This window comes from Neovison vison, chromosome 4, assembly GCF_020171115.1.
Source record: "Neovison vison isolate M4711 chromosome 4, ASM_NN_V1, whole genome shotgun sequence".
Taxonomy (NCBI): domain Eukaryota; kingdom Metazoa; phylum Chordata; class Mammalia; order Carnivora; family Mustelidae; genus Neogale; species Neogale vison.
The window spans coordinates 183,446,757-183,473,176 of record NC_058094.1 but is presented as its reverse complement, the minus strand read 5'-3'; the positions used below and the strand labels follow the sequence as shown (position 1 = coordinate 183,473,176).

The 26,420-nt window shown below is 44.4% G+C and overlaps 1 protein-coding gene and 1 pseudogene across 1 annotated transcript in view; both read left to right on the top strand.

The window, feature by feature from the left end:
* JAZF1 (JAZF zinc finger 1) overlaps positions 1 to 26,420 on the top strand; it is a 322,779-nt gene that overhangs the window by 58,794 nt on the left and 237,565 nt on the right. The gene's annotated exons all lie outside the window — the stretch shown is intronic.
* LOC122905756 lies at positions 2,495 to 2,595 on the top strand (annotated as a pseudogene).

Below are 26,420 nucleotides of genomic sequence, written 5' to 3'. Positions count from 1 at the left end.
ATTTAATTCAATTTTTTATTTATTTAACACCATTAAGATGGTTTGGGTTGAGTATTTTGGGGTGGGCAGGGATTAGGGGGCAGGGAAGGGGGAAGGTTTTCAGAGCAGAAAGGTGAAAGGAGATCAGATTGGGACACAGGGAAAAGGCTGCATGTGTCTTGCTCAATACTGGATCCAATAGGTAGTAGGGCTTTTTAAGGTATCATTGAATATATCATTATACCAGAATGTAACTTCTGGTATAGATTTATTTATAGATGTTTATAATTATCTAGAGGACTAGTGGGGTGAAGGCCTAGAAAAAAATAGGTTAAGATAAGATTATGTAGCAATTTTGTCTGTTCAGTGATATGTCCCTAATGCCTAGAATCATGCCTGGCCAAAAGGGGGACTCACTCAGTATTTGTCAAATGAATGAAACGATCAGTGATACGGTTTCAGGCTGTCACAGAAGTAATGGGGAACACTGGAAGTTTTGGTACCATTTAGGAAAGGTACATGCGATTGTTTGTAGATCATGTGTAAGGGGAGAAGGTGAGGAAAGAAGGAAATCATTGAGGTGTGAGGAGAGGTTGAAGTAGGCACAGGGTCCTGGTCGTAAGGACGGTCTGAAGTTGGAAACAAACGGGAAGCCAGGATGAGGGATATCACAGGGAAGGACTCGGTGTGGGGCTTTTGTAGGGCGTAGAGAGAGTTAGAAAATGTCTAAGGTATAAGGTGCTGTGAAGGAGTTCAAGTAAGTTGGAAAATAATATTCTTGTTGGAGATAATAAGATAGAGTTTTGTTGGAGGGCAGGGGCAGTAGGCATTTGTGGTTAGTTTTAGGCTCTTAGGTATGATCCGGGGGTGAATTGCCTTCATTAGGAATTTGCAGATTAAAAGGAGGTTGAAATTCAAGAGCGTCATTTCAGGGCCAGAGATCAGGTTTGTGAGTCTTTCTCCCGAGTCTGCAGGCTGATGTGGGAAGCAGCAGCTTTGAGGGTGGGGGGTGTCGGGAGACAGGGAGGCCTCTTCAGAAGGAGCTCTTTGTTCACAGGGCTCTTGGCTTCCACTTCAGCTCTGTTTCTTTTAGAAGCATCACCGAGGTTAGGGCTCCTGGGTGGTGCAGGAGGTTAAGTGCCCCATTCTTGGTTTTAGGTCAGGTCGTGATCTCAAGGTTGTGGGATAGAGCACCATGTCAAGCTCTGTGTTTAGCACAGAGTCTGCTTAAGATTCTCTTTCCCTCTCTCTAACTGCCCCCATCCCACCTGTTGACTCTCTTTCTGTCTCAAATAAATAAATCTTAAAAAAAAAAAGAAAAAAAAGAGGGGGTACCTGGGTGGCTCAGTCCGTTAAGTGTCTGCCTTCGGCTCAGGTCATGTCAGAGTCCTGGGATCCAGCCTTGTATCAGGCCTGCTCGATGGGGAGTCTCCCCCTCCCTCTGCCTGCCATGCTGCCTGTCGGTGCTCTCTCTCTCTCTCTGTCGAATAAATAAATAAAATCTAAAAAAAAAAAAAAAAAAAAAGAAGAAGAAGAAACACCACAGAGGTCTCAGAAGCTATGCTTTGGGGGGAGCTTCTCTTCCATAGGACCTCCCTGACCCATTTCCCCAGCATTTCCTTTATTTCTGATGTAGGACCATTTTGTTGTTGTCTTTATTTTTCTGGTATTATTATCCCCTGTGTAAGATTTTATAATTTCTCTCTAGTACATGAGCATCCCCTGTAGGAACTGATCCCTTTGCTATTCTTTTTTTTTTTAAGATTTTATTTATTTATTTATTTGTCAGAGAGAGAGAGAGAGAGAGAGGAGCGAGAGTGAGCACAAGTAGCCAGAGAGGCAGGCAGAGGCAGAGAGAGAAGCAGGCTCCCTGCCGAGCAAGGAGCCCGATGTGGGACTCGATCCCAGGACACTGGGATCATGACCTGAGCTGAAGGCAGCTGCTTAACTAACTGAGCCACCCAGGCGTCCCCCTTTGCTATTCTTTTTGTTTTGTTTTGTTTTAAAGATTTTATTTATTTATTTTACAGAGAGAAATCACAAGTAGGCAGAGAGGCAGGCAGAGAGAGAGAGGAGGAAGCAGGCTCCCCGCTGAGCAGAGAGCCCAATGCGGGACTCGATCCCAGGACCCTGAGATCATGACCCGAGCCGAAGGCAGCGGCTTAACCCACTGAGCCACCCAGGCGCCCCCCACTTTGCTATTCTTGAACGATATGCTACTTACAGCATTTTGTATGTGCATGTGTGTGCAGATGTGTAAATCTCTTGGAAACTGAACTCTGATAACGGATTTTACAACCTCAAGTGGCAGGGAAATAATGTGGAGTGTGCATTGATTGGATAAAACTTGAAGGATGCTGATCTGCATGATAGGAATGAATATTGGAGTAGAAGAGCATTTACCATATACTATACTTTTCTCCTTTTTACTGTAAAAATTCCAGTTTACTGGAAACTTTTGAAGAGAAATAATTGGGAATGTTAAGTCCTTGTTAAAGAATAGTATTTCTCAATTTCGTTTTGGCAGCACATATACTGGAATTGGAACGTTACAGAGAACATGACATGGCCCTGTGCAAGGATGACAGGCAGATTTGTGAAGCATTCCATATTTTAATTTTTAAAAGATTTTATTTAGTCATTGGACAGAGTACAAGCAGAGGGAGAGGGAGCTCAGTCTTAGATGTGGGGCTCAATCCCAGGATCATGACCAGAGCCAAAGGCAGACACTCAACTGACTCAGCCACCCAGGTGCCCCTGTTTCCATTTACCTTTATGAAAATGCAAAAAAAAAAAAAAAAAAAAAAAAAAAATCACTCTTCTCTTTTTCAGCTGAGGGGGGACCAGATATTTTCTGAACTGCTTTTCTGGGCTTTCTCTCTCTCTCTCTCTCTTTCTTTTTTTTCATAAATCTTTTGAATGTCACCTTTGTGAGCATATAAAATGAACTTGGATAATCTAGAATTCTGTCATTGATGACAGTTTTGCCAAACTCCTTGTTTTTAAAGATTAAAAAAAAAAAATTGTCTCTGCATGCAATATGTGTGTGTGAAACTTAAAACCCTGAGGTCAAGAGTCACATGTACTACCAACTGAGCCAGCCAAGGCCTCCCCAAAAATCTGATATTTTATTGTATTTACTTACTTACTAAGCTTCACAACCGACGTGGGGCTTGAATTCACAACCCTGAGATCAAGAGGTGAAGAGTTTTGCCAAACTTTAATTTTGGTGTACTGTTTGCCTTTTAAACATATTATTGTGAAAAATAATTTAGCAACTTCCACACTGTAAATTTCTCAGTGGCAGTTTGCATCTGTAGATCTCTTCAAGTCAAGCATCTGTTGAAAAGATATTGATGATGTGGGAGAAAGGGCAGTACTGGATGGATGCAATTTCATGAAACTTGGCAGTTCCATAAATAAACTGAATAACATAAATTGTATTTACCTCTGTGGTGTCTAGACTAAAGAATTAGAACCATGAGTTTATAAAAATCCAGGTTGCCATCTACACAAATAGAAAAGTATTTAAAAATTATGTTTCCAGTGGGATAGTGATGAAATATTTAGTGTATGGTATTGGGCCAAGTGGTTAGGAATCTGGAAGAAGATGAGGTTGGTTAAACTCCACCTTGATTTAGTTCATTTTATATGATGATTACTGTGATATGCAAAAGAATGATGATGAAGAAAGAAGGAAGAAATCAGGAAGGCAGTTTATAAAATGCCTGATCTACCTCAGTTGGAAAAAGTGAAAAATGATATTTATAACAAGTGTATCAAAATTGAAGTGTATATTCATATCTTTGTAAAATCATAAAAGGATTAGAGGGGTGCCTAGGTGGTTCAATCAATTAAGTGTCTGATTCTTGATTTCGGCTCAGGTCATGATCTCAGGATCAAGAGATCGAGCCCCGATTTGGGTTCTGCCCTTAGCTGGGAGTCTGCTTGAGATTCTCTCCCCCTGCCCCTCCCCACTGAGCTCGCAGATATATGCTCTTCTGCTCTCTCTCTCCCTCTCTCTCTGTCAAATAAATAAATCTTTTAAAAAGCAAATAAAATCATAAAAGGACTAGAAAAACATATGGTAAATTCCTTTATAAGAAGATGGCATTTTTAGTATGACTTAAAATTCAGAAATCATAAAAGAAAAATGTTGATTAATTTGGATAAAAACTTTACCTGGTAAAAACTGCAATAAGTAAATTCAAAGGACAAATCACAATCAGAGAAAAAAATATTTCTAGTGGGGGGAGGGGTAAATCTCTATACAAAGAGCTCCTACAAATGAATAAGAAAATGACTTGCAGACCAATAGAAAAATGGGTAAAGGACATGTTCACAGAACATGAAATACAGGTTGTCTTTATACCAAAGGAAAGATCTTCAAACTCCAACATAATAAGAGAAGTGCAGATTTAGACTGTGTTGAGGTAGTACTTTTCACTTTATCAGATTGGCAGAAATTTTAAAGTGTGATAATTATATATTGTTGATCAGATGTGGAAAAATTGTCATTGTACTTCTTGCGAGATTACAAAATACCACAGCCCTTACGAAGGCCAGTTTGGCAGTATCTATCAGGATTACAAATGCAATTATCCTTTGACCCAGCAATTTGGCTCTGGTAATTTTTCCCTGCAGGTACATCTGAATACATAAAAAGTGACGCATATAGGAGGTTTTCATTAGACCATTGTTTGTAATAGAAGAGATTGGAAACGATTCAAGTATCCATTAGTAGAAGGCTGGTGAAATAAACTGTGATCCATTCATACAATTGAATATTGTGTAACATTTAAAGAAAACACAGAAACTCTTTATGCAGTAATATGGAAAGATCTTCAAGATATGATAAAATGAAAAAAGCAAGGCACAGAACAGAATATGTAGTATGTTACCTTTGGTGTAGAAAAGGGACAGAATTGGAATTTCCATTCGTATCTGCTTGTATCTGCATGAAGAAACATTGAAAGGATAAACAAAAGAAATTCAGTAGAAATGGTTGTCTTTAATGGGGGAGGTGGGGGGATAGGGTAGACAGAAAAAAAGTAGGAGCAGTACTGTTTGTTAGATACCCTGTTGTATTTTTATTTGTGAACCATGTGAATTGTCTATTCAAAACAAAAAGTGGGGTTGCATGGATGGCCTAATTGGCTGAGTGGCCAACTCTTAGTTCATGATCTCGGGGTCTGTGGGGGCTGTGGGATTGAGCCCTGCCTCAGGCTCTGTGCTCAGTGGGAGTGCACTTGAGGACTCTCTTTCTCCCTCTCCCACTGCCCCTCCCCCGCTCAAATCTTTTTTTTTTTTTTTTTTTTTTTTTTAAGATTTTGTTCATTTAACAGGTAGAGATCACAAGTAGAGTTCACAGATCACAAGTAGAGATCACAGAGAGGTAGGCAGAGAGAGTTGGGGGAAGCAGGCTGCCTACCGAGCAGGGAGCCCGATGTGGGACTCGATCCCAGGACCCAGAGATCATGATCCGAGCCGAAGGCAGAGGCTTCAACCCACTGAGCCACCCAGGTGCCCTCAAAGAAATCTTTAAAGAAAAAACAAAACATGGGGTGCCTGGGTGGCTCAGTGGGTTAAGCATCTGCCTTTGGCTCAGGTCATGATCCTGACGTCCTGAGATAGGCTCCCTGCTTAACAGAGTGTCTGCTTCTCTTCCCCACCCTGCTTGCAAGCAGGTATGCGCTCTCTCTCTCTCTCTCTCTCTCTAATGAATAAAATCTTTAAAACAAAACAAGTTACATATTTGTAAAATGGCATTTTGATGGCAGTTTAGCATATGTTCACGGGCTGGAAATATCTGTCTAGATCTTTAGCATCCCTTGTTTGGACTCTTTGCCGCAGTCTCCTGAGTGGGTCTTGCATTTGGCTTATCTAGAGCTCTCTGTTCAATAGGATAATCACTGGCTACATCTGAGCACTTGAAATGGGGCTTATCCACTTTTGGATGTGCTGTTAAGTGTGCCAGATCTAGAAGACATAGGATGAGATAAAAAGAATGTGAACTATCTCATTAATAATTAAAAAGAATATTGACTAGATGTTGAATGATAATAGTTTGGATTTTGATTGGATTATATTTTAATAACTATATTATTAAATTAATTTCATTTTTTCCCCCTTACCGTAGATGTGGCTACTAAAAAATGTAAAATTATAGATGTGGCTGGGCTCTGTGGCTCACATTTCATTTTATTTATTTATTTTTTGCATGGCACTAATGTAAACTGTCTACCTTCGGCCTATCTGCTAGAATTACTTTCTTAAAAAATGTAAAACAAAAAACCAACTGAACATGCTTTAAAACCTTCATTGACTCTGAGATGCCTATAGAGACCCTTTGTAATGGTCTCTGAGATGCTTCCTTTATCAGCTCCCCATCTCCCTTCATGTGTAAACACTGCTTCTCTTCACTGCTCGGACTGCCGGCTCCTTCATAAATGTGAGTCATTGAATGCACTGTCCCTTCTGCTTGCAGTGTTCCAGAACCTCCATTTCATTGCCTTGAGAACTCCCTACTCATTTTGTAAAGCTAGTTTGTGTGGCCCCTTCTTTGATGGACTCTCCCTCGTTCCTCTGTCCTGTTTCCTTCTAGCACTTGGTGTCCCTCTGTGTTCTCCCACCACCTAATACTGCCATTAATTTTTTTCAAGGTGTTGTCTCCCTCATCAGACTGTGAACTCCTCAGGGTTGGAACTCATCCAAAAATTACTAAAGAATGCAGAAGAAAAAGAATACAAAAATTCCCTGAAACTGCCAGGAAATAAACTTCAGAAAAGTCACTAGGAACACGAGGCTGGTTGTGTTTTGTTGAGAGCACACCATGCCCTGTTTGCCTGGCTGGTGCTTCTGTTCGGTCTGTAGGTTTGCAAACGCAAGTTCAAATCCCATGGATCTTCTCTTAGTTAAGAATAGACCCCTTTGGAATGTTCCAGTTTTAATTAAACAGGCAGATTACAGACTGCAGAGACATCAGTAGCACCAAACCCACAGTGAGTCCCAGGCTTCAGGGCTATGTTCAGACTGGAAGCTGAGAGGTGTTTGTGTTCAGTCAGAGAGCAGAAATCTCCTGCCTGGCCGCGGGCCCATGTTTCCAGAAGGTAAAGGTGGCAGGTGGTTGCCAGGAGGTGAAGGCGCCAGTGGATCCTGGCCAACCACAAGAAGGCTGTGAGCCGAGGTAATGAAGTTCTCCACGGTCTTGTCCGTGGGCTCTTGACTTCGGTGACCCGTCTCTGCGCAGTCTTGTTAAGATTTCCATCGTCCTTCTCTTCTGCTTGTGGGGACTTGAGCTTTTGCATGAAAGAGAAAAAGAGTAACAAATGGAAAATTCAGGATCTCTGAAGCAAAGAGGAGAAAGAAAAATAATTTTGCAAGAAACTTCTCCTTCATTGAGTAACTGAAAGTGCTCTTTACACCCGGATTTTAGAAGCTTCTTTACCATTGCTCAGGATCTGTTTATTTCTTTTCTTTTCTTTTTTTTTTAAGATTTTATTTATTTATTTGACAGAGAGAAATCACAAGTAGGCAGAGAGGCAGGCAGAGAGAGAGAGAGGGAAGCAGGCTCCCTGCTGAGCAGAGAGCCCGATGCGGGACTCGATCCCAGGACTCTGAGATCATGACCTGAGCCGAAGGCAGCGGCTTAACCCACTGAGCCACCCAGACGCCCCAGGATCTGTTTATTTCTTAAATAGTGATTCACATACTCTCACTATGCAGATAAATCCACTGAATGAAGAGTCCTTTCTTTGCAGAACTTTGAGGGCTGGTAGGGTAGGAGAGAAGAGTCCCTCTTCAAGGGACTAGAAAAAAAGGGGGGTGGCTAGAAAAACATGCCTGAACCCAGGATTGCCACTTGCCTGGTGGCATGGGCAGGTGACGTTGCCTCTTTGAGCTGCATTTTCAGTAGAATGAGTTGTCAACACCTCCTGGGCTGTGAGCATTACAAGAGGCTAATGAATGCTGGTGGCCAACATGGTGTCTGGCTCAAAGTGGGTTTTGGTATGTAGGATTTAGAACTCCAGTATGAATGGAGATTTTCTTTTGCAGCTGTCTGGTGTTGAATCCACACACAAGCATGCCCAGTCCAGAAGAGGAGGGTGTCTGTTACAGTTGTGCTGGAATGCGGTGATTGCCCCACAGTCATGGTCCTTACTAGCTGCTCTTTAGAGCCCCAAACTGGAGGATCATTCCCCCTTTGCCTTTGGGATTCTATCTCAAGGCCAAAGTCTGCTTTCTGGGCTCCGTTCCCCACAGTCTTCTCTCCCCTTCTCCTGGGATCCACCCAGCTACAGATGCTCTCTTTTTTCCTGGGGAGGAGATCTGTTCCTCATCATTCTTCTGACAAGAGAAAGAATAATCTTTTCTAAGAGGGAGGTCATCATCAGGCTTCTTCTAAAAAATAGCTTTTGTGCTTGGTAAACATTTTTATGAGGATTCTGCTTTCTGTTTGGCGCTTGAGGTCTGTGTGGTTGGCGCCCTCTCCTTCCATCCCTGCCTCCCCATCTTATCTGACCACGTACTTTGAGGGGCCCAGCCTTCATTCTCATTTGAGATAGATGAACGCGGTGCCCTGTATGCCTTATGACCAGAAAATTTGAGCTGGTAGTAATCAAGATTTGGGGCTGATTATCATTAAAGGGTAATTTCATTGCTGTTCATAATTGCTCTTGCTTAAACTCACTATTGCATTTCTTTTGTCACATGATTAAAAAAGACAAAACTGCTCTTGGCAATGCACTTGGGAAAACAGGTTTCTTACATTCAGTTCTTTTTCAAACCAACTTTACAAATTTCAAGTGTGCCTTTATTAATGTAATGATTTGCCTGCTTTATATTACATATTCAAAATAAAAGAGAATTGAAACAGTTCATCATTGAAATGAATATTACAAAAACAGCATCTGGTTTGAATAATGAATTTTTTTGTCCAAGTTTTGCCTCATTGAATGAAGCTAATAAAACTGCCCTTGATTTTTGAATCGTTGACTTCTCTGTCACTAGCGTTTGGTTCTTTTCAGTTGCCCATTTGGAGGCCACTAAGGTTTCTTTCAGAAAGTTCTTTCCTCATGGTACTTATTTTAAATAACTTGGACACCCACTTTTCTGTCACCAGCTGGGTGGAGGTGATGATACCCCTTGATCACAAAATCACAGGTTTGGGACATTTCAAGTATCTTCTCCACCTGTCAAGCTTTTGGAACAAGAGCCAAGTGAAAAATAAGAGCTCTAGCGTTGGCAATGACTGAAGACCAGATGTTGGTATCGCACAGTGATTTCCATACAACTCAGAGGCCACTGTACCCAGCTTGTTTCTGCCCTGAATGCGGATTCTTGCACAGATCTAGTGGTGCCTGGTCGTGATAAGACTCTGGGGGGAGCACCAGGCCAGTACCACTACTCTTGCTGACGGCACACGTACACATAGCTTACACAGATACAGCCCTAGGAAGTCTCTAGAAGGTCAGTACATTTTTTTGTTATTAGGTTTTCTGATCCACAGGTATCTGTGCTGAAAATACAAAGTATTTGCAGATTCATCATCTGATTTGACTTTCAGAAAACCACCTTAAGATGGATAGGATAGATTCTGTGATCCCTCTTTTACTAATTAGGAACTTCCTCAGAGAAGTGATGTGACTTTAGTCAAAGACATTTAGCTGCCATATGGTAGGCAGGAATGCTGTTTTTTAAAGGGCTACCTTTACATTTTATCTCAAAGCCTATATGACATGTAAGGATAATCCTATACTACACACTTTTTTTTTTTTTTAATTTCAACTCAGTTTAATTAACATCAGGTATGTTATTAGTTTCCGAGGGAGAATTCAGTTGACTCAGTTGCATTGAACACCCAGTGCTCATTCCACCCCATGCCCTCCTTCATGCCTATCATCCAGGTACCCCATCCCCCTACCCATCTCCCCTCCAGGACCCTCAGATTGTGCCCTATAGCTAAGTGTTTCTTAGGGTTTGTCTCCCTCACTGTACTACGCATTCTACTTCAATAAAAAGCTGAATGAAAGAATGAACAAAAAGCACTAAAGAAAGAAATTTGGTAGTCAGATAGTAAAAACGTGGAAGCAAATAAATATTTTCTTTGTATTACCTCTTTGCCTGTTCTTGGAGTTGGCAAGGGTGTGGGCAAGCTTATAGTAGATAGGAAAGAAATTATTACATTTCATTGAATTAGCATTACTTCCCTAAATAGACAAGTCTGAGAATATTCCTTTATCTAGAGTACTTTGTTGGGTGGATTGTTACCAAACAGGAAGCAGGTGGAGACAGTCAGTTCCCTCCTTTCTTCAACGAGGTATAGTTGTCTGTTGTGCGAGGGCCTTTGGGGACCTGCAGACAAAATCATGGTGATTGGGCATCTTGTCAAGCAGATCTCCAGCATTCTCCTGCTCAGCTTAAAAAACAAAAACAAATAAAAAACATTCCACCAGTTGTGTTTCCTGCTGCACACTTCACAAAATAAAGGGAAGACAGAGGAAGTTGGGCTGGAACTGCCAAGGCCCTGCCAGGCAAGGCTCATGGGTGAGAACGTGATCTCAGGTGGGTGTCTGGCGCCTCAGTGGCTGGCCATGTGGGCACACCATCAGGTATTAATCTTTTGGGACATGGGGACACAAAGTACGTCCCTTTCTCAACTTGTTAACAGAATGCCACCTTCTTTGAGAATGCTGGGACCTTTGCTCTCTTAAATTTCTCCTAAGCTTTCTAATTACAGTTCCTTATAGTTGGTTGTGTTTTCCTTTTGATCATGCTTTTTAAATTCCAGCTCTTCAGGAGCCAAATGGATGTTTTCCTTTTTACTAATTAATGTGTGTGATGTGCAAGTGTTCCTTAAAAACTACCTGGTGTGCTTTGTGGTTTAACCTTCATGGCTTCATCTGAGGTTCTTTCCAGAGGACACTTGGTTGGATCCTACTTGTAAATTCGCTTGGGCCTTTTGAGATTCCAGGCCTCAAAGTCCTGTCTCTGTTGAGTTGGCCTGTTCTTTCTTCACTGTTTGGCCCAGTTTGGCCGTCAGCTGATGAGGCAAGGTAAGCACCCTCCCTCCTGTGTTTCTCATAGCTGATTCCTCAGCAGGGTTTGGTGGAGGCAGAATCATAAATAGACAGGGTTCTGATTTGGTAGCTGATTGACGACAGGGTTTGGCTCTCAGTTGCACCGCTCACTTGGCGGTATTCTCTAGGATAAGGTGGGTGATTTTTTCGCACCTTGGTTTCCTTGTACGTACAGGGAGTTACGTAACATCTGTTCCGCAGTGTCGTCAAGGACTGATGAGGTTGGCGTCGTTGGAAGTGCTGTGTAAAGCCTGCTCTCCTGTTACTGAGGATGGTCCTTCAAGGAGGGAGAGTGATCCACAAAAGAGGTTGCTTAGCTCAGTGTTGGATGAATCATGTAGGAAAGGTCGGGTGAATAAAGAAGGGAGAAGCCAATCAAGGCACCCCGGGATGATCAAACCAGTGAGCTGCTGAGTCAGTGAATGTTGGAGGAACAGAGAAAGCTGGTGGGAAAGAGGAAAGAACGCCAGCTGGAATGAAGAGAGAGGAGCTTGGGAAGCAAGGGTGTGGGGTCCCTTGTCACCAAAATGGAGTAAGGAGGAGCATCATGGGGGAGACTCCCAGTTTGAAAGTGGGATGCTGGTCACCTTGGACATGGAATGTATTTGGCATCGCCAGAAAGGTAAACACAAAAAGCGGTTGGAAAGTTAATCCGACCACCAAATGACTGGGGCCTGGGTACCATGGTGTCCACTAGGGGAAGAGCAAGGCGGAGAGCACAAGACACGGCAGCGAGTAAGCGCTGAGTAAGCATTTGCTGGATTAGTAAACGGGCACAGTGAAGGCAGTGGAGAGAACAAGTTGCAGAATTGAGGTGTAGCCCCGGGCTAGCTATCCCTCTGCCTTCTGGAAAAGCCTGTGCCCCAGAGAAAGGGGTCCTTACATCCCACCCAAGTGACTCTCTACAGCCGAGGAGGACGGCATCATTTAACCCCTACAGAGCACATGTTTTTCTGGCTCAGCAAAGTGAGGGGTGCTGGGGTAAGATGGGGTAACAAGTTACATCTCCCTGTTTTAGTTTGCACTGTTCGTTGAATAAATCATCCCTATGAAACTGTTTTAGTTCTGTTTTCGGATTTGGAAAGTGGAGCTTTGCATGCGTCCTCTGACAGTAATTCAGTCTGTGTGTCCCGTGCTCGTGATGTGACTTTGTGCCCTTTCTTTGAACCGCTCTCGAGTGCCGACCGAGGTTGGTTGTGCCCGCTCGTCACCTCCTTGCAGTACCTGTGTTTTGCTTAATCTTGTGTCTTGTCTGATTCCTGCTGGGCTGCCCTGGTGGCCTCCGGATATGACGGCTCTGCTGTCCTGTTTGGATGGAGAGGCTCGTTGAGCACTAGACCCCTGTATTCCTGGCTGCTTCCCGCCACACCTGACGAGCCCCACCCCCAGCCGAGGTTCCATCCATCTGGAGTGAGATGTGCCGTGACAACAGACAGCAAGAGCGTTCCCTGCTCTACACAGCCCTTTTCTGTCCCTGGGGTCATTTGGTACAGAGATGACCCCTATTCTTCATTGCGTTCTCGCGGTTCACGCGGCTCGGCTCCACTACAGTTCAACCCAGTGCGTTGAACCAGACGGTTTGCACCGTGTGTGCATGGCTTTGACAACATACAGAAACGCTCCAGGAGGCTGGAACTGAGCACACGAGGAGAAGCGCCCCCCGAGACGTGGCTTGGTGAGAGCCGGAAGCGTGCTCTCCGGGGCGGGAGGGTTGTGCTTCGAGTGGCATCTGAGGGACAGATGACGGAGCATATCTGCAGGACTGCGAGCCTCAGGCGACAGGTGAACTTGGTGTTTGCTGCTTGGGTCATCTGCCGCTGCTTCAGTTAGACGCTCCTGCTGCCGTTACAAAGTCATGGTCGCCTTTTCCTGAGACAGAACAGCTGGCGTAGAATTTAAATATCTTTGCTACACCCCAAACCCCATAACCTCGGGTTTCTCCAGTCCCAGTCTGGGATAGCCCACTAGACCCCGGGGCCCCTGTGGAAGACGGAAGTGCAAACGTGTGAACCTGCATTTCCTAGCTTTGGGATCATTCTGTGTCTCTTGCTCACACAGAGTACAGAATTTCATAATGGCCTGGATCGTATGCTGAGCTGAAAAAAGTATTTATATAGAGCCTCTCGGAGGTATGCCTGGTATGAAAACCATAAGTGATTCGCCTCACTGGTTTGTTTAAAATTCTCAAGCATAATGCTGAACGAACATGGCTTTTATTCACTGGCTGTCCTTTCCAGTGGAGAGAAAACGACCATGTGGTAAATGAAATAAATACACTGGACTTGATCCTCATAGCAAGAAAGGCCTGTGGTGTTTATGTTAAAAGGTGATCCTCCGTTCCTTCTGCTTGGCAGAAGGCCTGGATGTATAATGAGGTAGTAACGTGTGTCAGATCTTGTTTCTCCCTAGAAACTAGTGTCGTCCTCTAACACTCGGGTTCTGTTTATTGACATGACGATGTGCTACCATGGGGCACCGATGCCCATCTTGCCAGGTGCACGTCTCGGGGGGAGGCTGACGAAGGGAGTGGCTATTGGAACACGAAGTCCAGATTTCCTGACTCGTGTGATGAAAATACCAAATTCAGTGTGGAGTGAAAAGCAAATGGGGAAAAAAAAAATCACTGCTGTTTGGGAGAGAAACATGTCATGTCCGCAATATTGGAGAGTTTCTGTGTTTGTCATCTGGTCTGATATGGAGTCATTCATTTTCTCTAGTTTCACAATCATAACGTATTTCATTTGCTGAAGTAGACTCAAAGACACCATCCACATGGAGATTCTTTTTTTTTAAGATTTTATTTATTTGAGAGAGAGCACAAGTATGAGTGAGGGGGCACAGAGAGAGGGAGAAGCAGACGCCCCCTCCCCCCCCCTGCTGCTTAGCAGGGAGCCCAATGCAGGACTCCATCCCAAGACCCCTTGATTGTGACCCACGATGAAGGCAGATGCTCACCTGACTGAGCCACCCAGGTGCCCCCACATGAAGATTATTCTTGATGTCTGCTGAAAACCACCTGTGCTCGGATTGGCTCTTAGCAGAATGGATCGTGGGCTTGCCTGTGTGTCCTTAGAACAGTTTCCTGTTACATTTCATTTTTCCTGGGAATGCATTTTTGCCCCTGGAAGAGAGTCCATACGCAAAAATCTCGGTTTTTTGTCTTGTTTTTAATGAAGAAAAGAAAGCCAAGCTTGATGAGGATTCAAAGCAGTAGTCTCAACTAATTAGTCATTTACGTAAAGTGAGAAAGGAAAGCTTTTTCTGTAGCCACTTAATTCTTTTTGGTTAAAACTATCTTGGTCTTCCTTCCTGGGTAATGTAGTCTCAACATAATGATAGCAGAGGAACCCGTCAGGCTTGGTGTGTTGCTGATAAGCAAAATCTTACAATTAAATTAAATGCTAAATTGGTCAGTTTTGATGATAGGGTCTTTAATAGGATATGATTTTACAAGTTGCTTCTTTCTAAAAGGGGCTGGAGGGAAGGTGATGAAATCCTCTTCTAAAACTCTCAGGTGGACTGTGATGGGACTGCCTTAATGTCATCCCCGCCCAGGGCGTTGTTGCTGGGCTCAGGTGTTCCTGGATGCACTTTGACCCACCTGAAAACCCTCACACGTTCGGCTCAATTAGATTAATTGCCTTCCTCACCAGGATTCACAGTGCTTTGCAGTTTAGCTGCAGGAACTGAGTGTTAGTTTTGCAAGTAGCAGGTACTGTTATTAGCCTGTGAAGGGCCGTGGTTTCTTGGGAGCTCCTGGAGAGGAGTTGTAAACAATCATTCTAGCGAAGATGGAGTAGAGGTTAGCAAATCTGTCTTCAAGCTGAGTTTTCTACTGGCTGAGGAACATTTACATTTAGAAGAGAGTCCTAACTCTGTATCATTTCTGTTTGGTGCCTCCAAGAATAATTTTGGGGGTGTTATAATGAAACATGCTATTGTCTGTATCCCCTGGAGTTCATAGAGTATTTTGTATACTCTTGGTTTCCCACTGAGACCACTGAGCTGAACCCAAGATTTGAGAATTTACACAGAAACCCCCTGGGGCGCCTGGGCAGCTCAGTCGGTTAAGTTTCTGCCTTAGGTTCAGGTCATGATCCCAGGATCCTGGGAACAAGTCCTGCACCGGCTCCCTCTCAGTGGGAAGCCTGGTGTCTCCTTCTCCTCCCTGCTCGTGCTCTCTCTATCTCTGTCTGTCTGTCTCTCTCAAATAAATAAAATCATAAAAAAAAAAAAAAGAAAGAAAGAAAGAAAGAGAGACAGAGAGAAACCCACCCTGGGTGAGACTTGATTGTATGATCAGGGCCAAGCAGAAGTCAAGGACAGAGTCCTGTCTCCCTGAGTTGTGTGGAGGTTCCGCAGTATTTCTGACACCATGAAGGGGGATTGGGCATTCTTAGTCTTAATCACCCCTTCCCCATTCTCTTCTTTTTCTCCAAGGGAAGACAAAAGTCCCCACTTGTAAGACCATCATTTCTAGGTTAGACATTGAGTGGATCTTTGAACCTAATCCTTTCCAGAATGTCACCTAACTCTGACAGAAATGAGGACAGGAAACATTTAATCCTACTTATTTCTTCAGTACCAATTATTTATTCAGTGTCTGCTATGTGCTGGACCCTGTTGTAGGTACTGGGGATACAGTTAGGAGCAAAACAATAAAACAGATTCCAGCTTTTGTGACCCTCTGTCTTCGCTGTGGGGAGACAGACCATGAATAAAGGAAGTGGTGTCGGGCCGTGGAAACTGCTGTGGAGAAAAGTAAGACAGGGAAGGAGGATACGGGGTGGGGGGTGTGGGCAGGGGGAGCTTTGTCACCAGACTTCAATTGCATGATTGGGAAATCACTTTGGTGGGAAGGCATTGGAGTAAATGGCCTGAAGGAGATAGGAAGATAGCGAGGGAGAACTGCCGGGAGGCCTGCGGGGCTGGAGTGAGCGGAGAAGAGGGGAGTGGGAGATGAAGTGGGGGTGTACACACGTAGGCCAGTGCAAGGATTCTGGCATTTTATCTATGGGAGATGGAGAGCCACTTGGGAGTTTGAGTGGGAGGATGACACTTTAATAGCCTCACTCCAGCTGCCAGGTTCAGAATAGACTGGAGAGGGCATGGTGGATGCAGGAGACTGACTGGGGAGTTGTTGCAGAAACCCAGAACAGAGGTGGTAGTTCTGGGCCAGGGTGGTGGCTCTGAAGGTGGTGTGATGTGGTAGGGTTCTGGGTAGATCTTAGAGGTAGGGTCGGCAGGTTTGGGTTTAGGGCATGAGACAAAGAATGAAGTCAAGGATGACTCCAAAGTTTTTGACCTGAACCACTAGAAGGATTTGGTTACCATTAATCTTGATGAGGGTGACCAGGAAGAATAGGTTCGGGCCTGGAGGCAGATGGTGACCTTGGTTTGGGTCACGCTGTTGCACTTGGAGTGCCCTTGAGACCTCTAAATGATTACCTCCGGAGGGAGTTCTTGATAGTCCAGTCTGGAATTCAGGGGAGAGGTCAGAGCTAAAGATAGACATTTAAGAATAGTTGAGGGGATAGGTTGAACTGAATTCATGGAATGAATGAGTGAGAATAGACAGAATGGGGAAGAGGTCAGGGGTTGAGTCCCAGGTACTGGGACAACAAGAAGCCAAGAGACTGGCTGAACTGGTAAAGGAGACAGAGATGGAGCTGCCAGGGAGGTGGGAGGGAAGGTGGTGGGGGGACGCGCTGGAAGCCAAGCCAGGGTTGCAAGGCAGAGGGATGGTCATCTTGTTTGTGTTACTGTGGGTGCGATCTGATTCCATCAATCAGTCAGTCATAGACAGAGTCCACAATAAATGACTCACCAAGGGCTGTGTTGAGGAGACAGCTGGGCTAGGGCTCAAAGTCAAGTACACTGTCTTTCTGCCAGGGGAGGCCCCTGGCCATACCTGACCTTTGTGTGCTGTTTGAGGTCATCTTGCGCTTGTTGCATTAGATTGTCAGCTCTGTGCTGGTCCCACTGTTTGAGAGCCGCGTCCCAGGCTTGTGTGAATATGTTACTCTCCTATATCTTTTATATAAATATGTAACGTATATTCATTGTGGGATGATTAGAAAAAAAGGTAAGCAAAAGGGAAAAAAGGAAACTCCTTAATAATAATTGCATCACTCAGAGATGACCATGCTCACAAGTTGGCATGTGTCTTTCTAGACTTTTTTCCAGCCGTAGTTGTGGACATCTATATTTTTTTCAAAGGACTGATTCTACGCTAAATATATTACCTTTTTTAGAATGTTTTTATTTTTGAAGAATCTTTTTAAAAACCAATAATACGTCATGAGTATATACCATGGTATGCATATTACATAACTGTTTTTCATCTTTTTTTAAAACAATCACGCCTGGATATCTATTATAGTTTGTCGAGATTGCGATGTTAAGAGGTGATCTAGAAAGCGTGTATAGGAATTACTCAACCCATAAACAGGAAAATGATGATCGTGGGAGTGTTTGTGTTCACTGAGTCCTACCGTGGGCAAGACAACTGCTACCAACCATTTTACTTGGAATGTGTCATTTATTTCTGACAACAGTTCTCGGGGGAAATGCTGTTACTTACATTCCTGTAGTTGAGACCCCCAAGAAAGAGACCCTAGCTCATAGTGGGGTTGCGGCAAGGGTTGGAGTGAGATGTATGTGGGCCCCGTCGGTCCAGCTCCAAGGCCTGCAGTGTTCTGCACTGTCCATCTCGCGTCTCTCAATGCATTTTCCTCTTTGACCCCTTATTCAGCTGGGCTGTTGTCTCCCTGCCTCCCTCTTGCCTTTTCAGGGGAGCCACACTGGCAGGAGGCTGGGAGGAAGCAGCTGCTGGAGGTGGGCTTGTTGTCACCCTGCGTCCCACCCAGAGCGGCCGGCCCCCCTACCCACCCCGGTCACTGAGATGTATTTGATGAGGCGCGATTTATCCAGCTGTGGTTCATGAGACAACATGGGGAGAATCAGGATTCTACCCCTTGAGGTTTACTGTGTTAAGAAACAAAAACTTGTGCGTCTTGAAGGACCCCTAGTCTATTGATTCCCTTCGGGTTAAAAAAAAAAAAAAAAAAAAGTGGTATTTCAGCTCATTCGTTAAATATGTGTTTGGATTATTTGCAGATTGTCAAATATACTAGGGACACGCTTTGAGGGGTTTTGAACTTTAAATATGTCAGTATCTCCTGTGATTGCCTTTCCAAACCTTCTTGTGCATTCAGTTTTGTTAGGTACTCTTATGGTGGAATACACTTAATACAGAACATGTAGTATACATAAATAAGTAATGTGTAGGGTGTGGTTTCTAACCTGGTGTCTGTGTTACAGATGTGCTTAATGCAGAACGTAGCAGAGTTAAAATGTGGATGAGCTGCAGTGGCAGGCATATCAGGTGAATTGTGTTTGAAATCACAGTTCTGGTCTTGTTTGCAAAGCTAATGCGGCCTGGGGAGAATTAAAGGGGAGCTCCTGTATTTCCAGGAGTTCCATTGTTCCTCGTAGAATTGGGGAACTAACTTGATTGTTCCGTTGGTGAAGTTGTTAAACATCACACTTCAAAGCAATACTGAAAAGGCGTGGTTTTGTAAAGATTATTTCTGTATTATTCTCTTTTTAGGTGCTCAGATTACATAACCTCTAAGGAACTAGTACCACCAGCTCTAGGCTAGGTTGATTAAGAGCTTAATCTTTATCCCAGAAGTCAGTAGGTGCCGCTTACAGGTTCGGTTCTTCCATTCCCATTTTTCATCCAACACAGAACATGGTCCCTCCGCACAGATGCCCCAGACCTGCTTCTCGGTGGACCTGGGATCACTTGTCACAGACTTGGTCGAGTTATTCTCATGATTCTTCACTTCCAGGCAGCCCTTTGCTTTTCAGAATATTGGCCAGAGATTTTAAAAGCGGTGCATGGCTGGTGACGATATTGTAATCCTGTTTTCTTGCCCCTTCTCTGACTCCCTTAGGTTTGTGACCAGAGTGGTCAGAGAATAAACACACCTCTGTGGCTGGTTATGCTAAATTGAGCTCTCTCCTAGGAACTAGTCCTGCTGCTTATAGAACCTAACGTGCCATCTCTAAACTACGGGAGAGTAAATGAAAATAAATTTGCAGAGTCATCCTTTGTGGTTGGATGGTGTCAGAGACCTAACCTCCATGCCTCTGAATGTACCCGTTCTGGTTTAGAAGCCAGAAACTTCCTCATTCAGTAATAAATATATCCTGTTAGTTACATCTACATAAGCTCTACCTGAACATTCAGTAATTTCAGAAAGAAAACAGTTTTTCATGTGGATTTGTAGGGTTTACTTAACAGAAGTTTTAGGCGAGCCCAAAGATACTAATCTAAAACCCAGAGTTCATGTAGGGATTGTGGTTTATAGAAATGCTCTCATGTGTTCTTTTATAAGTTCTGGTTTATAGCGTATTTTGAACCTGATTTATGAACAGAAGTATAACTCTTACTTACTAGCACTGATGGATTGCTCCACTCATCCTCTCTTTAGAACTTGTCTTTCTCCCTTTTACTGAATTGAGAGTATGGAACATACTGTCCATTTCTCTTCCTTCCAACATTGGATTTCAGACAAATTAACAGAATGAAGCAAACATCTTTCAAAACCTTGACTTTAAGTACTTGGATATATATCGTCAGAACCATTAAAAAGAACAGGATGTTTAGTGTGCTTCTCCTCCCTTAGGGAGCACAGAAACTTCTCTTGGCTGTTCCCTGTATTGAGGCTGGCCAAGTAGAATTCTAAGCACCAAAATCTTGGAGACTAAAAAGCCAGATCTCTTTGTAGGAAAGTGAAGACCCTTTCTTATTCATCAGTTCTGCTTCTGTCACCGGCTAGCTTTTGAAAATATGTTAAAAAGCTGTTCCATCTTTTATACTCCTTCTCCCCCATTTTGGTGAGATTCCAAAGCTTAGAAAATTTAACCTTTCTAAACTGGAATTTATTAGCTGTAAAAAATGCTTTTTAGTCTTGCTGGAAGTTGTGAATAGACGGTGAAAATTACATAGAATTTTTTTTTTCCGTCAGTCCAAGTCCAGGTTTTCTTTTTTTAAGTCCCAAACCTTTTAGTATTGAAATTTTGGGGTGGAGGTATGTTGGCTGAATATAGGATAAGAAACAAGATGTTGGGGTTTCCTGGGGGGCTCAGTCAGTCAAGCATCCAGCTCTTGGTTTCAGCTCAGGTCCTGATCTCAAGGGTCATGGGATTGAACCTCCCATCAGGCTCTGCACCCACTGAGGAATATGCTTGAGATTCTCTCCCTCTTCCTCTGCCCCTACTCATGCTCGTGAGTGTGTGCTTGCATGCTCTCTCTCAGATAATCAATCAATCTCTGGGGGGGAAAAATAAAACAAGACATTGGACATTGCATTAAAGTATATACCAGCCTCTTTGACTAGAAGGAGAATTTCAGTTCCAGTAATGCAGATAATCCCCACATTATCCTAAGTCATGTTGGCCAGCGTGTCAGCAATAACCCAGTCAGGGGAAAGTGGGGCTAGCTTCTCTCAGTTCTGGTCCTATCTTTGCCCTGTTGCTTATTAGGAAAAGTTAGAGTATCCCATGGCTGCTTGCTCTGGCTGAGACGGAGAGAGCGAGGGGGAGAGGGAGAGGACACTCAGTTAAGAACATTTAGCTCTATTTTGTGAACAATTTCAGAGGAGGAATCTGGGCATGGTTAGGGGACTTTTATGGACGTTTCAGATGCTCTGGGAATAGTAAGTGCTGTCTTCAGAGTTTCCTGATAATCAGACGAAGTACTGTGTGGTGGGCTCAGCATGGGGCTTGATGTGCTGTAAGTGTGCTGTGTTAGCTGTTGCCATTACCATCATTGCTTTTCATCACCTGTTACCGTCAAATACTGAATTGGGAATCCTAACATTTCCTTATCCCCAGCGGGACACGTTACAAAGCATTCCCACGTTCAGAGGAACTAGAATCTAGGTATGCTTTAGTGACAGGGGATCCTGAAAGAAAAAGCGAGCACTCATTTGTTCCAAAATGGAATTTACATTCTATTAGAGCGGTTATGGTTAGTGGGGCTTATTTATTAACGTCGGTTGGTAATTCCTGAGCACCTTTCACAAGCCAGGTCCGTAGCTAGGTGCTGAATACAGAAAACCGAAGAAGACAGATGTGGCCCCACACCCAGGAAGCTTAGACTTGCCCCGCACTAAACATAAGTAAAGAAGTATTTGCAGTTGCTGAGTACTTGCAAGGTTCAGCCTTCTCTGGTGTCTGCTGGGGGCATTCAGACTCAGAGTCAGGGAATGCTTGCCGCAGGAAAGGACCGTTTGCTGGGATCTGAAGGAGGGAGCAGGGGGGAAGAGGAGAGTGGAATCTTCCAGCACAGGGGCAGGCTGAGCACTGGCCTACAGCACAGAGAGTAGTGCACCCTGGAGGACTTCCAGAACCTCGGTGAGGCTGGAGTATAAAGTCAGGGGCGGGGAGAGGTGGGACAGGTGGGAGCACGGGAGCCTGGGAGCTTTGCAAGGGAGAGGGGAAGGGAAACAGCTGTAAGCAGGGCTGTGGTACGGGTAGGGTTGCATTTCAGAAAAATCACTTTGGCCACCCCGTGGAGGCTGGTTTGGAGGGAGGCAAACTGGAGGCAGAGAGGCCAGTCAGAAGGCATTTGAGTGTCTAAGTGAGGTGGATGAGTGCTTGAGTCGGGCTGGTAACGAATGATGAGCATAGTAATCTCCAGAGTATCCTCTGCCCCAGATAGCGTTTACCGTGTGGGTATTGTTCTGAGTGCCTTACATAAATTAACTCATTTAATCCTCCAAATTATCTTTGGAGGTGTGTACTATGAATATATAAAATATTCTGTTCCATGGGGCAGAGGAAAAAACTGAGGGCCGGGAACTGGCCTAGTCACATAATTGTAAATGTCAGGGGCAGGGTTTGAACCCAGGCAGACTGTTCTTGATTGGATTGAAGTTGCATGGGGAGGAAGAATGGATAGGCTTGATAATCCTGAACTGAAGGCTGGCGGCAAATCAGAGTGATGCCTGGCCCTGGGCCTGGGCATCCAGGTGGGTGGTGATGGCCTTGACTGAAATGGGGGCCACACTGTTCGGGGGGTAGACTTGTGATGGAAGCTGATGAGAGAGTATGTGGATGAGTGATGTTCCAGTAGAAGCCAAGCACAGATTTCTGCAACAGCATCACATTGGTGGGAATGGACATCATAGGAGCAGATGAGCTTGCCCAAAGGGAGAATCCGTGCACTCAGAAGAGCAGGGCGCTGGGAGGAGAGTAAAACCGACAGCTAAAAACCGGGAAGAAGAGGGCGAGGAAGATGGTGGAGCTCAATGGAGAAGCAAGCAGGAGAGCACGTGCACAGAAGCGGAGGGAAGGTGGGGTTTCAGGATGGGTCGGTGGCTTCTCCATATACTGCACTCTGCTGAGAGGGTTAGTAAAAATGAGGTCATTTTTACTTCCAATAAAGCTGTTTCAGGGAACTTGGAATCTGATGTTGAAGGGGCTGAGAGTGTGGGTGGGATTGGGAGAGCTTTGTGCAGACCAGGCTCTCCAGAATCCAGGCTGGGAAGCAGAGAGAGAGGGATGGTTTTCCTATGTAGATGAGCAAGCCGCCAGGTTTAAGTACTGATGGGAAAAGATGCTGATGTGGCGAGCGAGGCACTGGAGGTAGAGGAAGGGAATGAGCATCAGGAAAGGAGGAAGGTAGGGTGTAGACATTGGAACACTACTGGCATAGGGCAAGGACTCTAGGAATGTGCTGTCAACTGGCTTACTCTTCCTTCCTTTGAATACTACCGCCCACATCCCTCCACACTTTCCAAGTTGGCAGCAGGTATCAGCAATCTCTCCCACTCCCCAAAATCTGACCTCACTACCTCTCTCCGCATTTTCAGCAGACATCCTTGCCTCCTACCAGCCACGAAGAGTAAGCCATCAGTATTTAAACCTGATCTCTCTCTCTCTTTTTTTTTTGAGAGAGAGAGTGAGAGGGCACAGTGAGGGGCAGAGGGAGAAGGAGAGAATCTTCAGCAGGCTTCCCACCCAGCTTGGAGCCCGACACAGGGCTCAGGGCTCAATCTCACCAACCTGAGATCATGACCTGAGCCTGAACCAAGATGAGATGCTTAACCAACCAAGCCACCCAGGTGCCCTTCCCTGGAGATCCTTAAATACTTCCATAAGAAACCTTGCCTGCCAGCCTCTGTGCGGTATCTAAATGGTGGAGTAACATGCAGTACAAAGAAAATATTTTAGGCAGGGAAACTTGTACTTACCTAGAGAAGTAGGTACAGAAATAGAACAGTTTGCATGTGTGGCCCTGAATTTTGCTCCTTGAGGGCACTTCTTGTTTGCCCAGGTCCCTATCCCTGCATAACTGATTAATGTCATGATTTTAAAAAATCAAAAGCTAGGAAAAACAAGAGCTGCCATCTCCACTGTAACTCTTGATTCCAGCTTTGAACCTTTGTCTCTTTTCCTCCTTCCACCTCTACGGGGTGGGTTGTAACTCACTGGCTTTCCTTGACTTTGGTCTTCACTCAAGAGCGCTGTGCCAGCCCCGTTTCAGGTGATGTCCCATGCAGCCGTGGGCTGCATCCCTGCAGGATGGAATTCTAAGCTCAGTATTGCAAAGCGCTATTGCTCAGACCCCTGCCCCTCACTCCATCCTCTGGGGCATGTTGCTAAGGAGAGAAGCCAGAAGGGGCAATACACTGTGTATTTCTCACAGGCCTCCCTGGACTGAATCCACTTGAAGCTTGTTTGCTCAGAATACGGTGTTTTACTTAAATGACAGTAAAAGATAGCTGTTCGTGGCTTGTGAGTCTTGGGCAGAGGCTTTAACCAGAGAAACTAGTTTGTATCTGGTAAATGAAAATACAGCCTAAGTAAGTATGTATTCTGTCTTATTTTAAAAAAAAGAAAAAAAAATACTGGGTGTGACCTGCTGACTTGATTGACCTCGTTTTTGAAAAACACTGTCTTACCCTTGGTTTTTAACCTAATTTTTATTTATTTATTTATTTATTTGACAGACAGAGAGATCACAGGTAGGCAGAGAGGCAGGCAGAGAGAGGGGAGGAAGCAGGCTCCCCACTGAGTGAAGAGCCCAATGCCGGGCTCGATCCCAGGACCCTGGGATCATGACCTGAGCCGAAGGCAGAGGCTTTAACCCACTGAGCCACCCAGGTGCCCCTAACCTAATTTTTAAATGACACAGTAGAAAATTTGTGTTTTCTGATACGAGAGGATTTAAAATAGAAGAAGCAGTAGTCACTGTTCTGACTAGTGCAGAATCTGGGTTTGTCAGTACTTTTGAAGTCAGCTGTGCCACACACTTATTCACGTTTACTGCCACCATTTAAGGCCACAGGTTTGCTCGGGAATAGTTGCGTAATAGTGGGAAGAGCCCACAGAGCTAGTAATCTGGGGAACTGGGTACAAGTCCCCTCTGGTTCCGCATGAGCTGTGTGGCCTTGAACAAGAACCTTCACTTCTCTGTTCACATTTTTTTTCTCCAAGGTGTGTCCAGACTAGATTTTTGGTATATATATATATATATATATATATATTTTAAGATTTTATTTATTTATCTGACAGAGAGAGACAGAGATCACAAGTAGGCAGAGAGGCAAGCGGGGGGGGGGTGGTGGTGGTGGAAGCAGGCTCCCCGCCGAGCAGAGAGCCCGACGTGGGGCTCGATCCCAGGACCCTGAGATCACGACCTGGGCGAAGGCAGAGGCCCAACCCACTGAGCCACCCAGGCGCCCCTGGTTTGTATTTTTTTAAGTTAGCAGATTCTTTAATTTATAAAAATAGCTCTGAGACTTAAAGAGAAAAAATGTCTAGAAATGTAGCACTGCTCATATATACCTTTTCCCCCCCAAATCTGAGCCTGTCTGTGTTTGTTCTTTTCCAGTACTTGTTCTACTTAAAAATCCAAATTTCATATTCCGCTTTCAGAAGTAAGCAGAGGGGAAATGGATTCTCCTATGGTAATATGATTTTACTTCATTTCCAAGCATCCAGCGTAGTAGTTTGTGAATTGACACATTGTAGCATGAAAGCCTCGTTTTCAGGCCGCGCATTGCCATTCCACCGATGAGATCAGTCGTTAATGAAAATCTAGAAGGTCGGGGTTTCGTCCCAGCTCTGTTAATTCAGTTTGTTAGAATGTGGTGCTGGTGAGACAAGTTCATGGGACCAGACTTCATGTTGGCTTCTTTATCTTTCAGCCATAGGACACCATTTCTGAACAGTTCTCTCTCCCGAGAATGTTCTATGCTCTAGGGTTGCCAGCCAGCCTCTCTCTCCCTGCTCATATGTGTCTGTGGTTGTGGGCTTCCATCATAAAAGCCACATAAAGCCTTATTTCCTTCAAAAGGCACATTGCTTTTGGATTGCTAATCTTTTCCCATGTGTGCGTTATCTGTATTCGGTTAGTAGCCTTGTATGTTTGCCATTATTATTAAGTGTTTGCACACTGTGTGTATGTGGGCTTTCCCAGCAAGACTGACTAGTGTGCTGCTTGGTAACCACTTCTGGAAACGGATGAACAAATGCCTGAATGAGCTGGTCCTGCTTGATTGGATGCCTGACACCATGAAAATCCATTACTGCAAGTGGAAAAATGATTGGACGTACGTGAGTGGGCTGACAATGTCATCTTTGTTTATCAAAAATGTGGCATTACTTGTTTGGGGGTAGTCTTTATGGTGGTTTGCTCATTATTTCCATTTCTGTCTCCTGGGCACATAGTAGGAACACACTCCCCAGCTCCTTGGCTGGGATTGCATCATTTGATTTGTTGAATCAAAGTGGCTGGGTCCGTACGATTGGTTCCAGCCAGTGGGAGTTTTGAGTAGGAAATAATGGGTGCCCCATCTGGGCCCGGGCAGATACTCGCCAACCCGAGGTTCTCTAGGGTCCCCTTGTCCCTCTTGCGTGGTGATTGGCAACTCCCAAAGGTCAAATATTGTGAACAAGAAATAAGCCTTGTGGGTTTGGGGATTATTTCCACAGCAAAACTTATCCTGACTATCCGTTATTCTTTTTTCTGCTTGGATAGTCTAACGTGTATCATGTTCTGGGACACAGCATAGCAGTTAAGAGCCCACACTCAAAAGCACAATGCCTGGGTTTGATTCCTGCCTCTACCACTTTCTAATTGTGTGAATTTGGGTAAAGCATTAACTGCTGTGTGCCTCAGTTTTCTGATATGTAAAATGGAGAATTTAATAATAGTGCCTATGTTATAGAATGGTTCTGAGAATTTAATGTGTTAATATTTCTAAAGAGCCTTGGGCTCTGGTGGGGTGTTCGTTGAGTGAAATAAGTGCTTCAGCGAGCTGAGGAAGAACTTCAGGCATT